The sequence below is a fragment of the Cyanistes caeruleus genome, chromosome 15 (assembly GCF_971803275.1).
Source record: "Cyanistes caeruleus chromosome 15, bCyaCae1.hap1.1, whole genome shotgun sequence".
Taxonomy (NCBI): Eukaryota; Metazoa; Chordata; class Aves; order Passeriformes; family Paridae; genus Cyanistes; species Cyanistes caeruleus.
This window is the reverse complement of record NC_141715.1, coordinates 8,826,586-8,852,330: the sequence shown is the minus strand read 5'-3', so window position 1 is coordinate 8,852,330 and position 25,745 is coordinate 8,826,586. Positions and strand designations below refer to the sequence as shown.

The 25,745-nt window shown below is 44.4% G+C and overlaps 1 long non-coding RNA gene across 1 annotated transcript; it reads right to left on the bottom strand.

The window, feature by feature from the left end:
• Positions 1 to 448: 448 nt before the first annotated feature.
• LOC147650358 (uncharacterized) lies at positions 449 to 8,610 on the bottom strand. The gene is made up of 2 exons (XR_015276827.1): positions 6,374 to 8,610; positions 449 to 1,444 (listed from the first exon to the last, which is right to left on the bottom strand). It is a non-coding gene; the product is annotated as an uncharacterized LOC147650358 (long non-coding RNA).
• Between the last annotated feature and the right edge of the window lie 17,135 nt (positions 8,611 to 25,745).

Here is a 25,745-nt window from a genome sequence, read left to right as displayed (position 1 = left end):
CCAGGAGAGTGCCATTAGGTACCAAAGCCTCTAGGATTCCTGGCTATTTCTCTACCATGTGCCATTCTTTTTCCTTGGTTGTAGTCAACATACTAAATTCTAAGCTTGACCCTAAGGTCTTGAGGAAAGCATTCAACTCTGATTTTATTCACAAAATATTTTGTTTCTATTGCAACCAAAAAGCTCAGGTCTTTGGCTGGGCCCTGTGGTTTTCAAAGACTGGCTCTCTGTGTGGTTGTGTTATTCCACTATGCAATCTGGAATGCTGATGCAGATGGAGAGCCAGGCATGGGCCATGCACCCACCATCTGGCTCCTGATTTAACATTTCTAACAATCCCTGGTGGTGATGTTAAGGCACACTGGAGCCTTAGTCCCTCTGGGACTGAACTGTTCTGGAGTCAGCACTGACAGTCTCATCAAGAAATCCTACAAAAATCAACAACAAATTTCAAGTTTCAATTTCTTTATCATCTGTTAAACATCAGCACAAATATGCATCTGTTGCCATGTAATTAAGATTATTTCCATTTATTCAACAGTGTCAGGACTTGGTGGACATTCTGTTACTCCACTGAAAAGTGGAACGACCTGGGTGTGGGCTAGTAAATGGAAAAAGTATTCTCTTAAATCCTTTAAATCCTTCCTCTGCCACCAGCTCAGCTGTACCATCTACACAAACTGTGGGGGAGAAATCAAGCTCCAGTGTGGACAGATGTAGGTCTCTGGGCATCACCCTCTCTGTCTCTTCTTGTGGAAAACAGCCCAAAGGTATGAGGCTCCTCAAGTTTTGGGGGTTTATTTTGGGCTTCTGTTCCTCCTCTGGACCCTTTCACATTTTAACAATGGGCTTTTAGCTTTAAAGGCTTGAACTTGTCTGTCCTGCTGTTAGTGATCACAGATTGAAAGCACTTCTGCTCTTGTGTGATGGTAAAAGACTTATCTCTGTGTTCTCTCTGTACTTGGTTTCTCCTATAATCTCTTGGGTGTTTTGCCCTGCAGATCCTCCAAACCACAGTGCTTTTCCTGGTTAAAGAAAGGACTCTTGACATTTGCTATTCCTCTGCTATAATCTTCCATGCAGACTGAGGAACTGTGCATTGGCATGACCTGGCCTTGCTGTCCCTGAACTTTCAAACGAGGCTATAGCAGGAGAAAGTGAGGAGAGACAGACAAAAGAGGCTTCCTTAAAAATAAAAATAAAATTAATGGGATGCTGAGAGGATGTAAAGATAAATGTCTGATCTCCCAGCACTCTTGGAATTCCTGGGGCTGCACAAGGTGAATAGATAATTAAAGATGAATTTAGACATTGGCCTCTAGGATGGATTTCTTTCTGTAAGGTCTTCTGGCTTCTTTCTCAGTTCAACAAACCTCCTTGCAGACCTGTTTCATGCAGCAATAGTCTCTCCAGCTAAAAGTGATGCCAAAACCTTCTCTAAGAACTGAAAGAGAAATAAGGTTATTTCTGCATACCTGAGCTGGTCCAAATTCTGTTGAAAGTATTTTACAATGTTTCAGTATTTGGTTTCTATGTATTTCTATAGTTTGTTCTCTGCCTTGTGGAAGGAATTAGAACTGCTAAAACACCAAGGGACTGGGATCCTCCAGTCTTCCCCTCCAGTAAAATGATCCCACATTTTATATGACATTTGAATTGTCCAACCTATTCCTATGATGTGAGAAACATGTTGACAATAATGAAATCTGCTTAGTATCTGCAGAAATTATTGCTTTAGTTTGGTGCCACTGTAAATTCTGGCATGTTTTTACAAGGAAGATGTCTGGAGTTTCATTTATAGAAGAAAATTAACAATAAGCATTTAAGACTGATACGAAAAGCTCTGCTTGCTTTTGAGCCAAGCAATTAAAAAAGCAGAAGAATTGTAAATGAAAGGAAATCTCTTTAGCTATCTAGATTCTAATTTTGTTCCTATAAATTAATTTAATTTAATTTAATGAAACTTTTCAAAGCTAAAAAATTACATAAAAGGTGGAAAAATGAACTGTCATTCAACTGTTCTTTTAGAGGTAATGTTATATTAATATTTATATTTTAGTATGTTTTCCTTCCTCAGAGAAAACCTGAGCTCTCGTCTTTCAAGGTGAGGACAATTTAATTTCTAACACCAAGAAATGAGGTGTGGAACAAAAGCACTGAGGTGTGTAGGGAAGCTGATCCTGGAAGGTGACAGGAAGCAGCCATTACACACCCAGTTTCCATAGCTTGAAAAAAGTAACTTTGACCATCTCTGACATTAATATTGAGGCTCTGGCTGTAGCCTATGAAAAATGTGAGAGTTCAACACCTTCTAGGATTACACTTGGCCAGTCATGCCCATAAGTGGAATGGCAGAGTCACCATCCTAGAAGTGTTCAAGAAACAAATGGACGTGGCACTTTGTGACATGGTTTAGCGGGCAGAGGGGAATTGGGTCAAAGATTGGACTTGATGATCTTGGAGGTCTTTTCCAACCTTAACAATTCTAGGATTCTAAGCCAAGTAATGCAGTCAGTGAAGTTTGAGCAGATCCAAATGGGCAGGGGATGTGTTCCAGGCATGGCAGGCAGCCAAGCACATCTCTCCTGGCTCCTGCAGGAAAAACACCCACTAAAGAGATGGAGCTTTTTCATTTCTTCTGTTTTCTGAATGTAATGTTGTCACACTGTCTAGAGGTGTCACTGGCCATTCCCTGACAACATCCCATTCTGCACTGGATCTGTGAGTCTTTGGGTCCTTATGGAGGGAGGGATGTGGCTGGTAAAAGCCTTGGCTTTGATGTGATATGCTTGAGGTACATATCAGCAGTACACAGGCTGGCAAATGGATGATTGTATTTTCAGGGTACAGATTGTTTGCCCAGAAGAATCCCTCAAAGATGGGGTTGGCTGTTTCTCTCCAGAAAGCCCAGTTTGTGGCAGAAAATGTTGTTTATAGAGGGCCAGTTTGGGAATACGAAGTTGCTGCCTGTCCTCAGGCTTGTCCTGTATTTATCTGCCTTTATTTTAATTGGAAAATTCTCGGCTCTGGAAATGTTTCCTTTGAGTAATTACAGCTTTCGTTTCTTCCTTTGCCTCAAACACATGGTCTGAGGGGGTCTCATCACTTCTCAAGGGCTTCTCTCTCTACATTACTTCTCCCTGCCAGTGTCTTCAGAACCTATCAAAATACATCAGGTGCTTCTAAATTCCTTCAAATTGCCTTGAGTGGTAGTTTGGGGAAGCAGACAAAGATTTACTTCCTATGTTTGATTGTTTTTTTGAGTGTTCTTGAAGAGCTGCCTTGGTCTCACATTGCTTAAACCCTTTTAACAGATAAGGCTGCTAATTTCTTTCAAACATTTTGAAGCTCTTCAGCCAGAGAATTTATTGGTTAATTTCTGGTGTCTGGATCTGCAAAGCTGGGGGTGTAGCTCCTTCCCTGCTCCCTTGCTGCTCATCAGATTTCAGGTGCCAGCTGAGTGCTGTGTTCTGAATGGTTGAAAGCCATTTCCCAGCATGATTTCCAGACATCTGTTTCCAGACTCCATGCCCTTATGTTGCTGGTTAGACAAAGCTATCAGTGAGGGAGGATGCAATAGCTAGCTGACAACTACTGCAACTGGTACAACCACAGCACTGCTGGAGATGCCAGGGAGCCCCACTCCTCCTGAGTGTGCTCCCTGCGACCTGAGTCTGGGTGAGCACTTGTTTTGGTGCAGTCTAACAAAATGCCTTTACAAGCCAGTGTGATCTTCTGAAACCCTCTTTCTTCTTCATGGCAATGTGCTATCTCAAAATGGAGGGAGCACATTTTCATTGTAGTGGGTGATGCTCATAAGGACATGATGACACCAGGGTGAGCCCTATTGCTCTTTACAACCCCCTGAAAAGAAGTTGTAGCCAGGTGGGAGTTGTCCCTTCTCCCAGGTAACAAGTGACAGGATGAGAGGAAATGGCGTCAAGTTGTGCTAGGGGAGGATTAGATTGGATATTAGGAAAAAAAATTCTTCACTGAAAGTGTTGTCAAGCATTGGAACAGCCTGTCCAGGGCAGTAGTGGAATCACCATCCCTGCAGGGATTTAAAAGACGTGGCACTTGGGGATGTGGTTTAGTGGTGAACTTGGCAGTGTTGGGTTGGGCTTGATTAATTTAAATGTATTTTCCAACCAAAATAATTCTACAATTCTATGAAGGAAGAAATAAATTCATGTTCTAGCAGAAAGTTGGGTGGTGATGCTTCATGTTCTGCAGCCTACAGTCATCACCCTGTGTGTGATGCCAAGTGTCTGGTCATTAAAGAGTTGAGGTGACAGAAGGACAGAGCTCTTTACATAAACAGCAACAACAAAACAAAAGACCCAGTGGAGAAAGGAGCAAAATTTGGCTGTACATATAGATGACTCACACAGAAATATCATCCATTTATAGGTTGCCTCCTGGATAGTGACTGGCCCTGGAGCAAATTCACCTTGGAGTCAGTGGAAACACTTATGGGTAATTCAGTGGGAGTTCAACTAGGCCATAGGGAATATTCTCCCCTTTGTAGCTCTTTGGTTTTTGTTGAATTGTTTCTTTCAAGCCTGTGGCATGCTAATGGGCAGCACTCACTGTGATGAGGCAGACACAGAGCTGCTTCAGCTACTGAAGAAACATTACTTAGTGCTGAAATCACATCTGGGGCACTGAGGAAATGGGGTTTGAAGCAGATGTTGGTGTGGTGCTGCCTGGAGACTGCTGCAGGGAGATGTGGCTCAACCACCCATCAAAACAGCATCTGCACATGTGTGCCCTTGTGTGAAAGCTGTGGGGCTGGAGAGGGACCTGGAGGGTGCCATGGAGGAAAGATAAAAGGCTGGAACAGGCAACAACTGACAGATCACAGAATAGAATAATAAAATCATAATAAATCATAGAATGGTTTGGCTTGGAAGAGACCGTGTAAAAGTCATCTTGTCCAACATGGCTGTGATGACCCAGGACACCTTTTAGACCAAACAGCTCAGAGCCTCATCCAATCTCACCTTGAATGTTTCCAGGGATGGGGCATCCACACCTGTCTGGAGAACCTATGCCAGTGTTTTATGACCCTCATTGTAAAAATCTTCCTTACATCTAACCTAAATTGACCTTTTTTAGGACAAAGAGTAATGGTTTCAAACTATCAAAGGGCCAGGAAAGGATGAGGTGTTTTGAGGACACCAGGCACTGCTGCTGAGGAGACACCCTTTGCCCAAAAAAGAAAAACTAAGACTGAACAGCACCTGAGCTTTTTACTGGAACATTCAGGAGATGGCAGGGGGCTGCTGTGTTCACAGAGCAGCAGCGCCCACAGAGACACCCCCGTACGGGCAGCAAACCAAGGGAGAGTTTGGGGGCTTTCCTCCTCTGCCAGGCAGCAGAGTGTGGCTGGAGCATCTCACTGCTCAAGTTTGTGGGATGACTCCCCCTGACACCACACTATGAGACTTGGGGAGGAGAGAGCTGGGAGCAGCCCCCCACTCCAAAAATACCATCTCCATGGCCAGTACAGTGCAGCCCTGCCCAAGTGCACAGGGATGGCTCCCTTCCAAGTTCAACAGTTAAAAGGAAATTATCATATCAGGAAAGGAAACCCCCTTAGCATCAATATAAGAATTAATCTGTGCATAATTCAGGGGCCTGGTGATTCTTGCTTGCAGTCATTATTTCTCACTCATGGAAAGGTTGCTCGTTTTGGACCTTATCATTCAGGCAAGAAATCACAAGATGTTTGCAAAGGCTGGGGGCAATTTTGAGATTGGAGTTTTGCCATCTCACTATTAAACAGTACAAAGTTTATTACTAAACAGGTGGAGTCGTGCATATGGATAGCTAGCACTTTTTTGAGGTGCCATTTAGAACTACCATTCCTATCATCACTGAAAATTGTTCCACAGCAAAATTATTATATTATATTTTATATTTATATAAAATTATTATATTATTATTATTATATTTAAAAATCTAGATCTGATTTGTGGTGCATTCAGAGCATGTTTGAACTGTGGTGCCATCAGAGCAAAAAACTCCCAACATCTGGTGGATGTTTTAACAGCAGAAATAAAATTCAAAACTGACAGCCATCTCTGGTGATGATGTGAGGCAGAAGGGGCTTTTTAAACAAATTTCTGTAAAATTTGGTGATGTGTCTGGGAGGTGAAGCCTGGATTGAGGCACCAGGTGGTGTTGGGAATGTGGGTCTGGATGGAAACCTGTGCTTTGAGCACTTCCAGAGAAAGGTTTTAAAGTGGTGTATATAGCACCACGCATGCTGTGACAGAGCAGCCATCCCAGAGCCTTTCCAAGGAAGCCATCTGGAAACAGGGCCTAATCACAGACTTCCACTCATAAATGTTTGTGTGTGTTTACTCACCCCTTCAAATACTGTCAGTAATTAAACCCCATCCCAGCCTTCCTGCTCAGAGGCTGCCTTTGCTACCCCAGGCTCTGGGGAAAGGGGAGGCCGTGGCTGCTGTGGGCACTGCTGGGTCACACCTCCCCTGTTCTGTGACCTGCTGGCTGCTGTTTGTGAGGCTGCTTGGGGTTTGCTGCAGGTGTGTGCTGGCACAAACTGCAGCTCCATATCCTCTCCTTGTTCTTGCGGCTCTCCTGGGGATTTGGGGAGGCAATCTAACCTCTAATCCAATTGTTGTAGGAGCTTAATTATACTCAGACTCATGCTAAAGAGAAAAATCTCCCACCAGAGCAGCTGGGATTCAGGACTGCTTCCATGGGAGGCTCCTGCTGCCCCTGGGCACCCTGCCAGCTGAGGGTCCTGCTGGGAGAGGGAGGAGGAAGTTGTGCAACCTTAAACAGACACTGATAATGTCCCCTTGGTCCATTCAGCCTCCAGTCTGCTCATGGAGGGGTTAATTGTATCTGGCTTCATGGTTTTGGGCATTGATGGGTGTTCCATCTCTCCTCCAAGGTGTGGATGGGAAGATCTCACAAAAAAAGTGGTTTTTAATGGGAGATGAGGAATCCATTTACTTAAACCCTTGTATGCAAATGTGCTGATTCAGTTCTACTCTGCTTGGGAAATATAAAAATCAGAATTATATCCCTACACAAACGTTACGGTGAAGGATGAAAAATATTCTCTCTTTCCTTGGATTTAAACTGCAAATACAAGGCTCTGGTCTAAATGAGGCAGAAAAGGAATGTGATTCTCAGTGAATGGTTATTGGATCCTTGTCTGTCTCATGGGCATGTACATTTCCTCTTGTTCACCAAGGTTTGATTTGGAAAGGGTGTGGAAGGGTAGAAGTTGGTGACGTGATGAAGTCCCGGTGCTCTTGCAGTGGGTACAGGGTGGCTCCTCAGCAGCTTTGCCAACCTGCGAGGCCAAAAGCCCCTTGTCACTCCTGCTCCTCCTTCCTCTCAAGTGGCAGCTGATGCTGGAACAAGGAGCACATGTCTTCTCTTTGAAAATGAGAACAGGGCTTTGCTCCCCTGGGGTTTGGCGCTTGTATCCCGAGATATTTATCCGAGCTTGGGCTCGAAGGGAGAGCTCGGGCTCTGCTCCTCGTCATCACTGCAGGGATTTGACTTCAGCCAGGTCCCATTCCGGGGGAGCTGTGATGGCCTCGTGCTGAGGAGGCTCAGCCAAGGCGGGGCTGCCCTCTCCTCCCGTGCTGCGGGAGATGAGCTGCTACCTGCATGAGCCTCCCGCCCTACCCAGGGAGTCCTGGCCCCTCCTGCGGGCGAGCTGAAGGCAGGTGTTGGCCCAGGGAGAAGCAGGACAGCACAGCCGGCCTGTGGCCAGCCGGAGCGGGCCCGCGGGACGGCCTCAGCCGGCGCTCCCAGCTCTGAGCAAGAGGTCCCTCTGCTGGGGAGCTCCGCTCCACCGCCGGCCCCGAGCAGCACCGACACCTCGGCCCCGGGCAGGGCTGGGGACAGCCCCTCTGTCCATCTGACCCCACGGCAGGCGAGGGACACCTCTGCTCCGGGAGGGATCCCTGACACCCCTTCCTTGCCGGGGCCTCCAGCCGATGCTGGCCTTGGCTGGGCGGCACATCGCGGCTCTGCTTTCACAGAGGCGCCGGCCATCTGCTGCCCAAGAGCCCTGGCAGGCTCTGCGGAATCCCCGGGAGGATCCGGGAAGCTCGCAGGCTCTGTCCCAGGGCGGTGGGGCTGGCAGCATGCCCCCCTTGCTGCTCAGGGCATGGGGAGCGGCCTGTGAGGGCAGCGGGGCGGGCCCTGCACCGCTCCGACTGCGGCTTCCCTCGTGCGAAAACGAGCCGGGAGGAAAACCAGGACACCTGGCTTGTTTGCAGGAAGAAAGGAAGAAACCCCCCACGGACAGGCTTGCTTGTCCTGGAAGAAGCAGCTGTTGGTAGCACAGAAACAATCCCATGACAGAGGTCAGCATGGAAGTTTATCCCTGCGTGCCGTGGGAGGGAGAAATCACCTCTCCCCGCCTTTGGACACGCCGTCGGCCGAGCCTGGAGCCTTGTGGCTTGCTTTGTTTATGATTTCTGTGATGTCCCCACCCTGCGTCCAAGGGCTTGGCAGCCTTGGGCAGGGCAGGAGCGCAGGAGCGGGGTGGGAATGCTGCGGGACAATGCAGGCACGGGCTGAGCGACTGCTCGCGTCGGGCCAAGGTCACCTATTGTTCCAGGGAGTATAAATAGCCCTGCTGCAAGAACGCAAAACCCAGCCTGGAAATCAAAACTTGATTTCTTCTTCAGCTCTCTAGTGAGGAAAATGGAACAAATCACCAGGAGAGAAAGGAATGGCCTGTCCACAAGCAGATCTATAAAACCTTGTCAGAAAGTTATGCCCGAATTTCCTGTTTGTACCAGTAATAAGATTTCCCCCCACCCTCTCCTGCAAACTACAAGGGGTAAATCTGCTCTGAGCAGAGATCTCAAATAATTAGTGTATTTTCCCCTGTTATAAATAAATGTGGTACTTGTATGTCACAAATACAAATGGCAATGATACTTCAAAATCAGTTTCAGGGAAAAAACCCTAAGTTTCTATTTGCAAATTTTCAGATAAAAGAATTATAGAATGATTTAATTACTTTTTTTTCCAATAGTATGGCTAAACCTCAGCAAAATCCTCACTGTATTCATCCCTTAGGTGAAGTTATTGGTGTTGTTGCTTTGGAGAAGGACTGGCTCTGCAGGGTAGCTGTCTTAGCCAGTGCAGGTTCAAGGACATTAAAAGTGAAACATTCTTGTTCACTGGCTCCTGGTGCCCACTTGCACCTTGTTCATGAGGAATGTGGTTTCAATCTCATCCCAAATGGTCTTGTCTAACAGGTTTAATCCCTCTCTAAACCTTTATGGGATAATGTCTGGCTCTGGACTGTCCATGCTGCCCATCATGAGGGGTTGGCTTTGGGACACTAGCAGAGCAGGATATACCTTTTGATTAGTAGGGTTCTCCGTTCAGAGAACAGACCTGAAATCAGTTTAATTGAAGCAAAAGAAGTTATAAATCTAGTCATCTCCTACCCCAACCCTCATTTCTTCATTTGGGAATTTCACTTGAAAATGAGCATCACCCTAAAACCCATCAGTGCTTTATAAATCATGTATGCATTGAAGGAAAAAGGCACAGATGAATTTTCAGTTAGGTAAAGGGCAGACTGTATGTGCAAATCCTAAACTGGCTGAGAAAAAGGCCATTTTAGAGAAGCTGTGTAAAATTAGTATCTGTTGTTGTGACAGTGTGAAGTACTTTCATACGTCTCCAAGTCTTTATCCCCTTTCATTGTGCAGTTTTCTTTCTTCTATTAAAGCATTTACTGTTTCTAGAAATCAACTGAAAGGCTGGACTTGCATGTCCACTCTTTTTGAGAACCAGAAGTTGTCACAGTTATTTAACTGTTTGTGCCTATCTAACTGGATTGTGTAGTGATGAGATGAGATGAGATATGAGATGAGATGAGATGGTCTGTGCCATTTAGCATTGATGCTGCTGGGATCATGTGTGTGACCAAATAGAAAGCTGTGCAATTCAACTTCAAAACTCTGCTTGCAAGAAAAGTGCTCTGAATTGTGCTCTGGAGTGCTTTGATTGTATTAATGACAGCATTACTGCACCTTATAGCTCCAGTGCATGTGTTAGTTTATATCTTGTCTTCCTCTGTCTTGCGAGCCCAGAACAGATATAATTACAGCACATCTTTCCTTTTTAAGTTTCCTGCTGGGATATTTTCTGCTTGAAATCAATGCCTGCCAGTGTGCCTGTGAAATTTCCTGAGGAAGTAGCTTAAATGGTGCTGTAAAAACCAGGACTGATTTAGTAAACAGGAGCAATCCAACATTGTTTCCAGAAACACATTGCACAGAGGGAAATGGAGGGCAGAGGGGCTGGGGACTTTGTGCCCATCAGCTGCTGGCTGCACTGCTCCACAAATACCTGCATGGGAAGGAAAATAAATGGAGAAGAAGGAACATGGATATGGAGCAAGGCGGATGCAGGGCATCAGGAGGGATTGTGTTCTTCAGAGCCACACAGGAAGGTCTAATGAAACAAGAGAAACAGTATCGTTGCTTCAAACTGCTCTGTTTGCAGAAGGTGTCCTCATCTCTCATTAGCACGATCTAGAGTTCCGTTGTGGGAAATAGCAGAATAATTGCCTTTTTATCTCCTCCAACTGTCTCCTGTCTCGTGTTAGGATGCACCCAGCCCAGTAGCAATTGTCTGCAATCCTGATTTTTGCTGCCACACACTTGCCACCAGCAGTAAGTGGGAGAGTGAGCACTGTCCAGCTGAGAGAGCTGGAGCACAAAGGGAGCACAAAGTCAAGCAATAAAGATCTGTCTCTTCCTCTCCTGTCATTCTTCCCTTGCTATTATGTTCTCAGGAGTAGAGGATGTCCTTTTGGCAAAATCTGCCCAGGCAGGTGGTACTCCTCTCTGCACACTCACCAACAGCATCTCTGATGGGGCCAGGCTGCATCTGGGAGCACTGTCAAGCTTATGGAGGAGGGGGTAGACATCACCTAAATATCACCTAAACTCTCACACAGGTGCCAGCCTGCTGTCCTGGGGATGTTGGACTACCTTTCACGGGTAGCTGTGCTTAACACTTTCTTAATATCCCCCTCCTAAGCACTGAGCCTCCGTGCTAGGAGGCGTTTGAATAGCTGGGTGTGAACATCAGCACCCTGCTGCAAGGCTGCCAAAGGAGCTGGTGTTCGGGTTGAAACATTAAAGGGCATTTCTAGGGTTATGGATATGTTTTACATCAACTCACCATCAGATGGAGCAGTTTTGGAAGCAAAGACCAGAACTGTTCCACTCTGCCTGAGGCCAGGGTATGCAGTGCTATAGCATCCTGCTTTCAGATCAGTGAATCTTCAATTATTTGAAAGCCTTTAACTGTGGGGTAAAACAGTGGACTCACCAGCCACTGTCAGTAGTCACTCTCTTGGGAAGTGCAAGAGGCAGCTTTCAGTTTCTTTGTGCAAAAAAATAGGAATTCAGCCTGGAGAACTGAGTACTGCATGAGTGTGGGGCTGGCAGTGACTGCGCCTCGTGGGGAGCTGCGTTTGCAGGAAGGAAAATGGGATCACGAGAACTGCAACAGCTTGGGGAGAGTACAGAAACTGCATAGTGGTGTTTCAGTTCCTCAGGTGAGTGAGCAAGACAGTGAGGGTTTTCTGTTCCTCAAACACAGATCTGTTCTGTCTCACCTGTGACATCACCCTGACTTTGTTCCTGTGGGCATTGGTTCACTAGAGCCAATGATTATATTGCTCCAAGAGCAATAATCCGCTGTTTAGGGCAGATATTCAAGCTGTGTTCCAGAAAATCTCTTAGTATTTACTTTGACACTGCAGGAGTAGTACATAAATAGGTGCCTCTATATTTAGGCATTGGTCCATCAAGGGAAGTTTGCTGGAATGGGGTATCTGAACATTGTGAACCTCACAGTGAGGTGGGGATAAATTCTGGCCGAAGCAGCAAAGAGGAATAAAAATCCTGGATCTTGAGTGACTGAAAAAATCCCTTTGCCTCTGGAGACCTCTGGGGAGAAGAGAAAAAGCATATCTTTCCTTCCAGCTGAGTAACTCCAGTTCTAGCAAGGCACAGGCTGTTGACTGCACACTGTCTCCATTAGCATCTCGAGTGCTTCACAGAAATACACCTGCCGACTCCTCTGAATGAGAGGAGTTAAATGAGGTGCATTAAAGCCACGTTTCCTTGCCATGAATTTCCAGGAGCTCAATAACGCTGTTTTGGCAAGTTAATCTGTCAGTCCTTGAAGTGATATCTTTAAAGGGTCATTAAAACCTCTTGTTTTTTCTTAAACAAAAGACTGAAGCAAAGATTTTTGTGAATAATGACCTGAGTTAAAGGACTTGGTAAACGTGCTGTTGCATCTGGTGGTCCCTCATCATTCTTATGAAGCTGGAACAAACATCCTGCTGATGCCTCAGTGTGGGACAGCACCTGAGTGTCTGGAGCTTCCCCAGGCACTGACTTGTCCTCAGCAGCTCTCCTGCCCAAGGTGTGCCCCATCATCGCAGGCATTCCAGATTTGATATCACTCCTTGGTGACAGACAGTTGTAGGTGTTAGGGGTTAAATCCTACCCAGCTCTGAGCACTCATCAGGAGTGAGGAGCTTTTTAAAGTGAGTTGGATTCCTCTCCCTCCTCCTTGCAAAGGCTGCTACAGCTGGGATGCAGACAGGGAAACATGAACCAGCCCAGCCAACACAAGGAGATGACAACCTCCCTCACACTGCTCAGCCCCTCCCCCCTGTAAATCCACTCCGTTTTTTTTGGCCAGAAAATGAAAGCCAAGCTGAGGCCTTGATCCAAAACTTGGTCCCAGGCTGTGTGGGAGAGTTTGTATACGAACCTACAAAGGACAGACTGTTTTGTTTGCGAGGTTTTTTTGGTGGGTGGTTGATTCCCCTCCTTCCTCCCAATCAATTCACTTTAGGTTTCACAAACAGTATTAAGCCAATAATGTCTATGCCAACAAATTGTGATTCTAATCCTGCTTCCTGATACTTGCAATCCTGACTGTTTGTCTGGGTGAGCAATTTGTGTCAGTTGGCTTCTTCCCTGCCTCCCAAATAACTCTCCACTGCTGGGAAGCCCTTTGCCCAGGCAGGCTGGGAACAGCTCTTCTGTTCCAGCTGCCAGTGACAGTGGTGCCCCAGCTCCTCTGTGGAATTAGCAGTCTCCCTGCCCTGTCTGCTGGGGAGACTGGCTAGGACATACTGACATGGATACTGGGATGAGAAGTTGGGTTTAGCATGAGGGAAAATAATGGGAAGGCCACTGCACACGACAACTGGTTAATTTTTGAGTGGCCTGTAGCTATTTTAGTTACAGTCTCTTTTAAGGAGATCAACACTGAGGGCAAATTCCTTCCCAGATAAATCATGCTCATTCCACATGCACAAGAAAGTGGGGAATTTTGTTTTTCAAGTGGCTGCTTTGCATGTTTCTCTGGCTGGCAGCTCATGTGCCAGTGCCAGGGCTGGGTTGTTGCTCTGGGTGCAGAGGGGAGTTTTAGCCTCACGTGATGCTCATAACACTCCCTAAGATAACACTCTGAAAAAGCACAGGATTCTTTTAAAAATCCTTTTAGAGAAGGTGTCACCCTTGTGCTCTTAATAATATTTTGGGCCTTGGAATAAATCGTTTTTTTGTTTGGAAAGGAAAGGGAAGAACAGCTTTAGGGCACAAGCTGCTTTTCTTTTGCCCCGACAGGCTCGTTCACATCCTAAACCTTGGGCAGCTGCAGCCCCTCAGTCCCTGCACACTGTTTGGATGCCCCAGCCCTTCAGATGCCCTGGGCAGGGTAGGCAGCCAACAGCAATACCGGTGCTGTGGCCTCCTCCCTGCACAGGACCCAGATGTTTCCCAGGTCACTTCTGTCCTGAGCTTTGCTGTTCACCTGACCCCCCTCACAAGGCACAGCAGTGGCTCCACAAGATCCCACAGGAGATCCACGGAGGCTGGGAGTGCTGCTTCAGAGGATGCAGATGCCTGCACCTCCTCACTGGGACCCTGAGCATCACCTCTTAGTACCTGGTAATGACAGATGAGGAAAAGCTTTAGTCTTTGCTGCCTCCTTAGAGATCCAAGATTTCACTGCAAAAACCTTGTTGTGGGAGAAGAATGGAGGACCTGAAATGTGGTGACCTGGCCTTTCCTATGCTTACAAGCAGCTGTAACTGAGTGTAGAAGTTTCTTTCTCTCCCATCTGTAAGCTGTATGCACAGAAGCCACTGAATTCCCAACTGCACACACAGAGGAAGCTCCACGCCTTCCACCAGGACCATTCATGGAGATAATTCCTCTGGAGATACTCATGAACACCATGAACATAAACACCACCAATATCTGTCTATTTTATCTAGTGAGATTTATCTGTCTTTTTTTCACGGTTGAGCTGTGTTTTAGTTCTAACTCAGTTGTAAACATGGCTTAAATTTTCCACGTCTGTTACTCTGAATGTGGAAAAATGAAGATGTTTTTGCAAACTCCCTTTATTGCTAAAATAATTAAGATATTTTAGTTGTCAGAAACAATGCTGGTAACTTCCATGCAGTCTCCACAGCTTTGTACCAATTGCCTTTGGATGCTTCCAAAACTCTTTGCATCTTGTATTTGGTTTATAAAATTATGACAGGCACTGTGAAAGTGACTTCAGTAAATCACTAGGTCAGTTCCACTAGCCCAAAGCTAATCTGAGTTTCTAGCCAAAGCAATGGGTTTGGCACATGTTAAAATCTAGAGGTTTTCTTACATTTACATAAACAGCTCTAGATTTGAGGGTTAAACTGAATTTGTTTTTGGAGGAGTCAAAAACATGTGGCTTGGGGGGATTTCCACCCTCCACATGTGTCTCAGGGACCCTGTTGCTTTGTGTGAGTTTTTCATTTTACATGAATGAGCACCAGCTGAAATGTTCTGCTCCTTGCCATGGATAACAGCATGAAATGCTGCAGAATTGTTCCTACAGTTTTCAGTAGGTGCTGACCTTAAGCCTGGCCTTGTTTCTGTAGCCGGCTCCTTTCTCACCAAAAAGCTGAACATACAGGCAAACTCAAGCAGACCAAGTGAACTTAGGGCCCCTGGGCTGAATTCTGCCTCTTGAATGTCATTTGGTTCATTGATGCTTGCTGGAAATGCACTTCCCATGAGCTCTTCTGACTTTCATGAAAGGGCTGTGATTTCCTGACGTGTGTTGTGCACATTAAACTTCGCAAGCAGATCCCGCTTTGGGCAGCATCTGCTTTTCCCAGCCCCAGCCCTGCTGCAGCCCTGGTATTGTTTTACATGAATCTGAAGGCCATGTGTGTTTGTCCCTTGGACAATGTCATTTCTCTTAAGAATCATCATGTGCTTTTTGTTTTTATCCTTTTCCCATGTGCTTGGGATGTACTTGGGGTCATCTCCACTGCAGGCTGAAGATCACATACAGGGCAGTGAATATTTATTTGCTGGATTTACAAGAAAGGTGTTGACTGCAGTTGCAATGAATAGTTATTAGCCTATGTCACTGGATTTGATGATAAACTATTTTCTTTGCTAGCTCTTATTGCTGTGAATTTCCTTTTTCCAGAGCAATAGGATATTCTGAGATAAATATAGGGCTTCTGTTTCACTTAGCAAGTCTGAAGCTTTTATTTCCACATGTTCATAGACTGGCCTTTTATTTTCTTTTGGGTTGTGTTTTTTGTTGTTGTTTTTGTTTGGTTTGTTTTTTTTCTCCTTGAGTTTCAGTCTGAAGGTTTCCCTTTACTCATGTTTCAAATACTCACATGGATTTGAGACCTTGTATGAAATTGCCAATAATGCTCTTTTCCCACAAATATTTGCTCAAAAATAAGGATTTGTTAGATATTCCTTTTCACTGTGTGTAGATAGGGAGGCACAGACTAAACCTACTGAAAATATTGAAGTGGGCTGGTCATGAGGAGCTGCTTTTAGGGTAATTATCCCACATCCCACCCAGGCACATGATGTCTGTCAGTAAGACAGCATGAAAAATATTCCCAGTGACAGGTCACACATGACCAGAGATGTAACTGGTGTCAGCTGAGCTCTCTCAAGAGAAGCCAGAAGTGCTGTGGTCTATCAGAAGTACAGAGATACTCAATGAAAATCTTCCTTATCTGAATTTCTAACTGGAAATTGCTGTGGTGCCCTTCTCTGAACAAATTGCTGCATGGGCCTGTGGGAGGCAATCCCAGGGTGACACTTTTCAAGATGTGTTTCTGAAAATCTCCTTGGACCCCCCATCTATTGCTATCAGTGCTTTTAAAACCCTAAAAAATCAAATTCTAGAAAACCAGCTCTTACTGTTGTCTGAACTTTTTCATGCTCTTGAAAACCTTCTGTGTATCATGGAGCCAAATGCTCTGTTGAAGTGCAAGGCTGTTCAGAATTCAGTTCAGAGGGGCTGGAAGGAATTCCTGGTATTGCAAAACAGGCAGTACTGGAGGCCAGTCACTGCCCCTCCATTGCTGCATGGGCCTGGCTGGAGCCCAGGGATGGCAAATTGGGGATTCAAAGCGTTGGGTTCTTCTCAGCCTGATGGGGAATCCAGTAAGATGTCCTGGAAGATTGCACTAGATAGGATGTTCTCCAAACATGGCAAGGAAAGAACAGCTAAAACAACAGAGAGAATTCAATGCATGCCTTAATTTAAGCATGCCTTAGCAACCCTAGCTATGTATTTTCATGACAACTTCATCCATATTTTGAGAACAATCACTTCCAGCTATTAAACTATCAACCATGTACTCAGTGTAACAAAATAATTCATAAACTGATGGACTAAGTGCCAGGAAAAGATGTGATCAAGCAGTCTCATGATACTCCAGAGAAATACTGTCTTGCTCCAATGTGCATTAGTTTATTTTTTGTTAAAAATAGATGGAGATGAACATAAACTGAACACAGTAAATGTCTGAGATAACTTACAGTGAAGTGCTGAGGGGGTTGAAATTGTAGCACCAAAGGAAAAACATCGTAAGATCTTACACTTTGACACTAAGATAAAACTTGCGGGCTCAGCATTATTCTAGGCTTTATTCTCTATATTTCAGTGACCTTGGCAAAAAATGAGATCTGACCCTAGGAGTTCTCCATGCCACTAATTCCTCAGGAGCATTCTGCAGAGGTTTGATACTCTCAGGTGCAGTACTCTCACAATGTTTCTTCCTTACAGAAATGAAATGCCTGGGGCTCTTTATGGAAAAACCTACAAGTGGGAGGATGGTTTGTCACTGGCCTCTGTGCCCAGGAAGCTTGGTGCCACCCACTGAGGGCACACAGGTCTCTGTGATCCTGTGTCTTGGGCATTTTCATGGTTAACAAGGATGAATATGGCTTGATTTCTGAGGGATTTCCTATATATTTCCTTGGTAGTCTTTGCCCCAACTCAATCTCCTAATTTTTCCAGGGCATTAACTTCTCCTTGCTGGTAATTCCCTGGGACTTTGGCTATGCAGAATGAGCTCTCTGTGTGCTCTGCACCCCCAAACAAAAGAGGTCTGGTGCAAGTGGGGGCACGCTGGGGCACCCCAATGTCCCATCGGCCACGAGCGCCTGCGCCACGGTGGCCGGCCCAGCCCCACCTCTGCGGCTGAGCATTCCTGCCTGTAATCCAGGGCCAGACTAACCACCAGATGTCTGACCTCCTCACCCTCCTGGCAACACTAAATGTCCTTTCCTGTAAAGTTCTGCAGGGTTTTATTTTCCTTTCTTTTCCCAGTCTCCAACTGCTGGTTATTATCATTATTAAGCATAAATGGCCTCTTTCACACTCGGCAAGGCGAGTGCTCCTATGAATGAAGCCTAACTAGCGTGAAAGGGTTTGCATGGTGATACTGCACAGGATTCAGAGAGCGCCTTGTAACTAAATTAATAAGAGAAAGGAACATTATGAACACATCCCCTTTCATAACTGAGGGGATTTTCCCATAGGCTTGGATCAAGAATGTATCCCATACTTTTGCAAATGAAAAAAAGACCAAAGTGAAGCCATTTCCTTAGGATAAGGAAGCTATCTGAAGCACAGCTAGGAAGAAGGTTTCAAAAACTGAGTAGTGGGAAAGTATTAAGATAATACTCCAGCTCCCAGACCAAATGAGCAGCTGTTTTTCAGCAGTGAGTGCAATAGCCTAAAAAGAAATCTGGCACATCTACAGAACCTGACAAGGAAGAAAAGTATCTCTTTGCCATGGCATTAATGGAACAGACAAGTCTTTTCCTTGCACTGTACTTTTAATTTATCATCCATCACTAATGCAAATGTTGCTTTTATTTGCATGAAGGGCTGAAAATAGCTGGGTGCAGGTTACAGTTACAGGCATGTAGGTATCAAACCTCCCCTACCAGCATCCTGTTACAATTAATGGCCTGTGTTCGTACCACCTCATGCTGCAATGCCCTCAAATATCACAAACTAAGCAGAGTCAAGCAGGATCATTATAAGGAAAGAAGAGCTCTGAAGAATCATCCTGTTTTGGCAGCATGGGTCACTCTGAGCTGGTGTTGTCCTGATTCCCAGCACAGCCCTGTGACAGGCTGTTGCACAGAAAAACCAGAAGATACAGAACCTGAGACAGAAATTCAGCAGTCTTACATATTATATAATGAGATTTTTGTCTGTCTCTAAATTATGATTTGGTGCACAGCTGCTGCATTAGGGTATTTCTTTGGTAAGGCCAGACTGATTCATTTCTACACCAAAATCCTGTGGAGTTCATCACAGAACCATTCCCTCCCCCTGAACAGAGGGGTGGGCTGTGACCCCCGCAGGTGAAGAGGAAGGAGCACACATTTTTACAAGAAACGCATCCTATGGAAATATCAAATACAACATTCCATGATCAGAGGTAGGTTTGAACCAACCTCACAGATCTTTAAGACCCACAAAATTCAGATCCAGAAAGCCCCCAGCCTGCAGAGTGCAGAGATTGCCCCAGGGCTGCCAAAATTTCCAGTTTCTGGGTGTGCTTCATCCACCGTTTCAAAACCATTTTGTAGAGGTATCAGGACATGTCTAATTCTTGGGAAAAAAAAATAAAAATAAAAAAAAGCGAAATTCCCCTCCTTTCCCTTTCCTTTGTTAGAGAAGAATGAGGTTGGATGGACTGTTGTTTACAGTCCCTTACAGTGGGTTCTTTTACTGCCAATGCCACAAACGATGTCATTTGTTTAGCGGGAGACTGACTATTAGAAATGCCAAATGTAATTAGGATCTTTCCTTTCAGCTGGGTTTCACAAACACTGATAGTGAGAAATGGCTCCTACCTTTTGAACTTTCAGACTAGCGGTGGGATCCTTGCCCTGAGAGGGTTCTTGGCAAAGGTTTCAACCTCGGGTGAGAAAAGATTTCACATGGTATTTGCAATTCTCCTCTGAATTTGGAAAGTTCATAAGCTTTCATCTGGGATAATAACTCCTCTCCTGGGTGAAAAAAACCCTCATTAATCCCTGGAGATTGTAGAGCTGAGGCTCTGCCTGCTTCTGGTCCTCCAAGTCTGGGAGAAATGGGGCTGAGCCTGGCCAGATGCTGCCAGCTGGTTTGGAGCCAGTGTACTGGGATCCTACTCCACCCATGACACTTAGAGAGAAACAAAGGGTGTAAAGGGTGTGTTAGGGACAGGAAGAGGCGTGATGCTTGTGACTGTACTTCAGCTATTCTCTACTGTCAGAAGCCCCCTGAGGGAGGAGGTGGGAGGAGGCCAGGGGAGGAAGGCCAGGAGCAGATGGCATTAATTTAGCACAGTCCAAGGCTGCTGCACAATATGCAGAAGCTTGGTCCTTGTTTAGAACCAGCCTAAAAACCTGCAGCCCTGTTCTTGCAGGCTGCCCTTTCACCCATCATGACAGGACAGGAAACTGGGCATCCAAGCCAGTCCTGAAATTCACCCAGGGAAGCTGCAGCTGACATCAGTCATGATGTTGTGAGTGTGCAGTGAAGCTCCAGGGCCCCATCCTGCGCTTGCTGACGTCAATGGAAACCTTTCAATGGACTTCAATAGACTGCGGATCAAGCCCCTGGTTTGTAACCGTGGGCATACATGGTTCTTCTCCTTGCTTCTTCTGACCAGAGATGGTAAAAGTGTGTATGAGACCTCTCTTCAGTGGCTCTGGCTGTCCAAGCACCTTTCTTCCCCGATGAGAGGAGTGTGTGACCAGAGGAACACGACGCAGACACTCCTACACTTACAGCATCTTCCTCATTGTGATTTAGTTTCAGCACAGTCAGCATGAAGAATGACACTCGCTACGGCAGCTGGCACTGCTGAGCTCTGTGGTGTCCAGCTCGGCCCTCTCCTCTCCCCTTCTTCAGCAAGAGTCTGCTTCTCAACCTGATCTTCATTTAACTGTAAATGTACAACCAAAGAAACTTGAAAGGTCCATTTTCTTTATCAGGTCCTGTATGTTCTGGGAAGACAAAAGCAGGTCACCCAGCAGAGAGCCCAGCCTGTGTCTGGGCAGATTTGTACTGATGTGAAGAAGTTTAACAGAAAAAGTTTTTGCTGCCTGTGATCCTTCAGTGCTAGCTCCATGCTCTCCTCAGACTGTTTCCTTCATCCTCCAGAGTCCTCCCATCACCTCTTCCAGGGATTTTTGTGCAGGTTATTTGAGGATAGGGGTACTTGAGTGAAAATATGGTGATGAAGCACCTGTGTTTTGACTGTGCACTATCTTTTGCTGCTGGTTTTAATGTTCTGTACATTCCCGTGTGATTACCTTTTCTGCATTCCCTCTCTTTTATTGAGCTTGCAAATGCAAATCAGTTCTGGGTTTTTATTAATTTGCTTCCAACCGATCTCTGTGAGGCAGAAGGAGCCTGAAGTCTGGTCTGTGTCCTTTAAGCACACACTGCATGCAGCCAGCAATTTTATCCTGCTGCTCACAGTTACATCCATAAAAAATGGATCAGAAAAGAAAAGCTGATTTTATTTTGAAAGAATGTAAAAAAGATTTTTCTCAAAATTCTCAGAAAACTGAAAAAAAAAGAAAATAGGTTTGTTATCAACATTGTGGAACTGCAAAAATCCCCAAGTTACTCTTACCTTCATGCTGCTAAATTTACTAAATAGCTTTTGCAAACCCCAGCCACTATATGGACTTCTTAAAAGAGCAGCCTAGATACGTGGTGAAGAACTTCCCCAAAATTTCTCCTTATTTTATATAAATTTGCCATTATATTTTAGGGGCCACGTTATTACTTCCTTCATGTTTTGAGGCTAAAGATGCCTTTCAACTCTTCCCATTATAGTAAATCAATGGCAATGCAGCTTGAGGAGAGATCAAAATGTTTTACTGCTTTTCTTAAGCTTTCTGGTACTATTTTGGTGCTAATTTATTTAACCTTTAGTTAAACCATTTAGTTTGCACATCTGTGCCACTGAATCCACACACAGCCATCTGTTTTAATCAGTTTGGAATCTTTTTCTACTGCATCAATAGGTTAATATGGTGTTACCATTCTTAGGTTATATTCCTAGCCAGGGGTGAAAAAGAATTTTCCCAGTTCAGTTCATAAGGGGAATATTGTTAATGAACTTAGTCTTTAGGACTTGTAAATCAGCACAGAACTACAGAGATTTAAGAAGAGGGTTCTCAGTCTCCTGCTTCTGTGCAGAACGCCCAAGTCCAGTTCACTGCTATTTTTGCCAAAGAGTAGTGGACTGTTTTAAAAACTACTGTGTTGTTTCCCCCCTTCCCCCTAGTTTTTTCCTTTAGGAGCAGAAAATGAGATGGGAAGCTTGTCTTTGCATGCAAGCACCTTGGGGTCCACTATCCCAGCCAGACTGCTGTGCATCAGCTGGGAAGCAGAGCTCTGGTTTCAGTGTGGGGGCTGATACGAGACCACTGATTTCTGGAGGTCTGTCACAATGCCCCTGTGGGCAAAGCACAGCCAGCACAGTCTGCAGTCCCTGCATGCCATGACCCTGCTTTTCATGGCTGCTGGCCACCAGCATCCTGAGCCTGTGGATGCTGAGGGAAATGAAGGAACTTCCACAGGGTGCTCAAACCTGGCCAGGTCTGGATTTGCTAAGCACATCCATCCCTGGACAAGCTCCAGGCTCTTGATGCTCCTGACACTAACACCAGGGGTAGCACCAAAGTGAGCAGTCTCAGCAGAGCAGCTCTGTCCCTTCCCTGGATGTCACAGGAACTGATGGGGCTGTGTGTGCTGTGAACTCCTTTCCTTTGCCAGAGGTTAGCTCGAGATGCCGCAGTGGGGCCATGCTTTGTTCCAGGCAGAAAGCTGGTGTAGGACCCACTTCCTGGACACAGGGAGGAAGGAAACCCTAAGGAAGGAAGATGAAGAGCATTCTGAGTCATGACCTAAGTCTCAACCTGCCTCTGGGCAGCATGTGTCATGCTCACCAGGAGTGGGGTTTAGGGCAAAGTGACAACAGATGTTCCAGACTCAAGTATTGTGAAGATATTGCTCCTACATTTTCAACTTAGCATTCCATAATTTATATCTAGACTGTTTTTAAAGATGAACATCTGGAGGAACATATAGTGTGGCTTAATTATAAGCCACATTATGATATAATGATGTGGCTTAATTAAGCAATGTAAACAGCAAGCACAGGTTGCTGCATAAGGCAAGATAATGAAGGCTGTAGTGGTGATTATGTGTCGTCCTGGTTTGATGCACCATCAGCGTTGGTGGCTTTGGCCAACACCTGAGAAATTCCAAAAGCAATCACAAAATAAAGCTAGGTAAGCCAGAAGGAAACTATCAGATGGAGAAGACTTTGCTAACTTTTTGTGACTTGACTTCAATTTGTGCATATACAAAAACATTCCATTGTTGATGTACTTGTTTTAAAGAGGTGAAGAGTCAGAAATACACAGTAACTTCAGGCTTGAACTGCACTGTGAAAAGCTTTGAGGGGAGGAAAATGCCCTTTCCTCTTCTCCCTGACAATCCATTCTTGACCATGTCACAATCCTTTCCAGGCAGGGCCACCCTCTAAGGCTAAATGACCTTTACACATTTGATATCATAACAGGAGATTTGGGTATTTCACTCATCAGAGATGTCCATTAATAAAAGGCTTGGTGCAGTTATTTAGCTGGATGTGGTAATGAGATGAATTCTTGCAACAGAGTAAAAATGTCAAAGCTGACATTTTCTTGTGTTGGAAACAGAATTTCATGACAAAAATGTGCAGATTTTCAGTAAAAGGGTACCCATTGGGGTTTTGACACTGGTTTTCCCATTGCTCTCTCCATCTAAATTCTGACACATTCAGCCTTCAAAGAAATTACAAAAGAGATGAAATTGTCACAGTTTGAGAAGACATTAATACCCAGGTGAAAACAATGAAAATTTTAAAAACAAGGGTAGCAAAATCTTGAACAAAGGTAAAAATTCTTTGCTAGCATTTGGCTCTCCAGCTTCAGGTCCCTGCCAGAAGTTTGATAAATTAACACAGAGATGTTCTTGTTTATTGCTTCTCTCCAATCTTTCATGGTCATTTGAAAGTTAAAACAGATCCTCCTCCTCTGGACAGTCTAGTACAGTGAAAGCAGCAACAAAACATGGCTAGGAATGTTTAAATAAAAATATGTAGAATAAAGGAAGGAACTATTCATGATGCATCACTCCTCTGACAGGCTGTGAAGTTATTTCACCCTTCAACACAAGTGCTAAAACATAATGGAATCCCTACTGAGTGTTTTCATGCTTACCAGAACATAAAAAGAAAAGCATAACAAAATGCCCAGTGTGCCCTTAACTACTAGCTTGGATGAGTAAGGAGGCCAAGGGAAAACAGTGGCACTGTGGGAAATATTTGTGGCAAGGGAAGGAAACAATAACTGCAAGTGATAAAAATGGATTATTCCCGTGGAACCACGCACCAGCCAGGCAGCTCTTTGTGCCCTCTGCAAGGAGGGCAATCTGAAAGCACAACATCAATATAGATTATGGGGTTTTTCTCTCTACTACCATAAAGAATTTTAAAAGCCAGATTCAGATTTAGAAAAGGCCTCCAGTCAGGAAAAGAAGCCATTTTTTGGTTACAAAATAGCCATTCAGCTTATGAGGAAGACTATGCGTGAGATACTTGCAATGCACACAATTCTTTTTGGCTTTTAACTTAGCTGAGAACATGAAATGGGCACAGATGCAGCATTGCAGTTGTGCAAAAGTGAGGTACTAAATGGTACATTAACATAGAGCTGAATTCTGCTGTTGTTAATCAGGCCCTATTCAGAAAGAAACAGTGAAGCTTTTGCCTGCATAAGAATACATACGACTTGGCCTTTAATATACAATAATTAATTTAAATTTACTGAATCTGCTGAACTTTATGAACTCAGAGTGGTTGCTCAGGTACACATTAATGGTGAACCAGCTGTAAACGATGATTTGCTCCAAAGAAGTTATTAACTCTTACTGCTTTCCTTTCCTCTTATTCTCAGCAGATTGTGAGTGCTTCTGAAGCCTTGTGTGTCATTTGATGTTTAAATGCAAAGAACCTATGAAGAATTGTCCTGAATTATTATCATTTACAACAAGGAAGTGAAGTTTAATGGAGGTTCCAAAGCCCTTCTGTACTCAGAAGAAGATGGTTTAACTTTGTTCTCCCTTCACATTGATGTAGCATCAAAACCACCCAACGGGAAGTGATGGTTATAGTGTTGTAAAACTGGTGGAAATAACAGGATTACTTTTGACTAACCACAGGGTTTTCCATGTCAGGAATTTGAACAGCCTGAAATCATTCTGTACTCAGACTTTTTTGCCTTTTAAAAGAAAGGACTAAACAATATCTTCAGGGCTTATAGGCAGATTATGCAAAGCCTGTAAAAGTAGGTGGAAAGGACAAAAGGCAGGCAATGGGGAGCAGTCAGCCAGAGGGACCTCTTCAAACCAAACCCACTATTTCTTCACCTTAGAAAAAGGTGTTTATCAGTCAGATGAAGGGTAGGACATGGGGAAGCCATCCTACTTAGCATTATTATTCTCCTGTATGTGAAAATTATCACAGTAATGTTCACAATATAGAAAGTGGAAGTGTGCTACATGTGTTCAAGGTATTTTTTCATACTGAGCCTTTGTTAATATTATTCATAGAAGTAATTGTATGAAAACCAGAAATTCCAATTTTGCTGGGCTTGCTTTTGGTCTGGTTCCATAAATATTAGCAGTGTTAGAAAATACTGAAAGTCTTTTATTTCACATTAATTGAAGTAACTATGACAACATAATTTATTTCCTTTAACATTGAATGGTGGCAAAATTGGCATTTTTTTTTCAATTTGCATCAAAAATAGCCTTACCAGTTCTATAAGCTGGTTTATGCTCAAATTTTTCAATTATTCTTTTACTTCTTTTTAAAATGGTTACTTCTCTGGTGAACGGATCAAGTGTTAATGACATTTAAAAGGGCTTTTTTTGAGTCACATAAGACTTTAAAAATCCATAATAATTTTTCATTTTATTGCTTTAGTGGGGAAAAGCTATTAATTAGGAGTGCCATGGTAAAGAAAACTGCTTTTTGGCTCTGCCTACCAACTGGTTTATTCTACTTATAAACAATTGGTCCCACTTAATGACTAGACCATACTGTATTTACTAGCTACTGTCAAGCATTCCCAGACCTCATAGTTTTATGTCTGTGAAACACTTGCATATTATGATCTCACCTCATGATACAGAATCTCTCTATTCAAGTTTATACATGACGTGGAAAGTCTCTGAGATGCACTCTGAGGTGTAAAATTAGTGTAATTCTGCTGGAATGAAAGAGACGTGCCAGT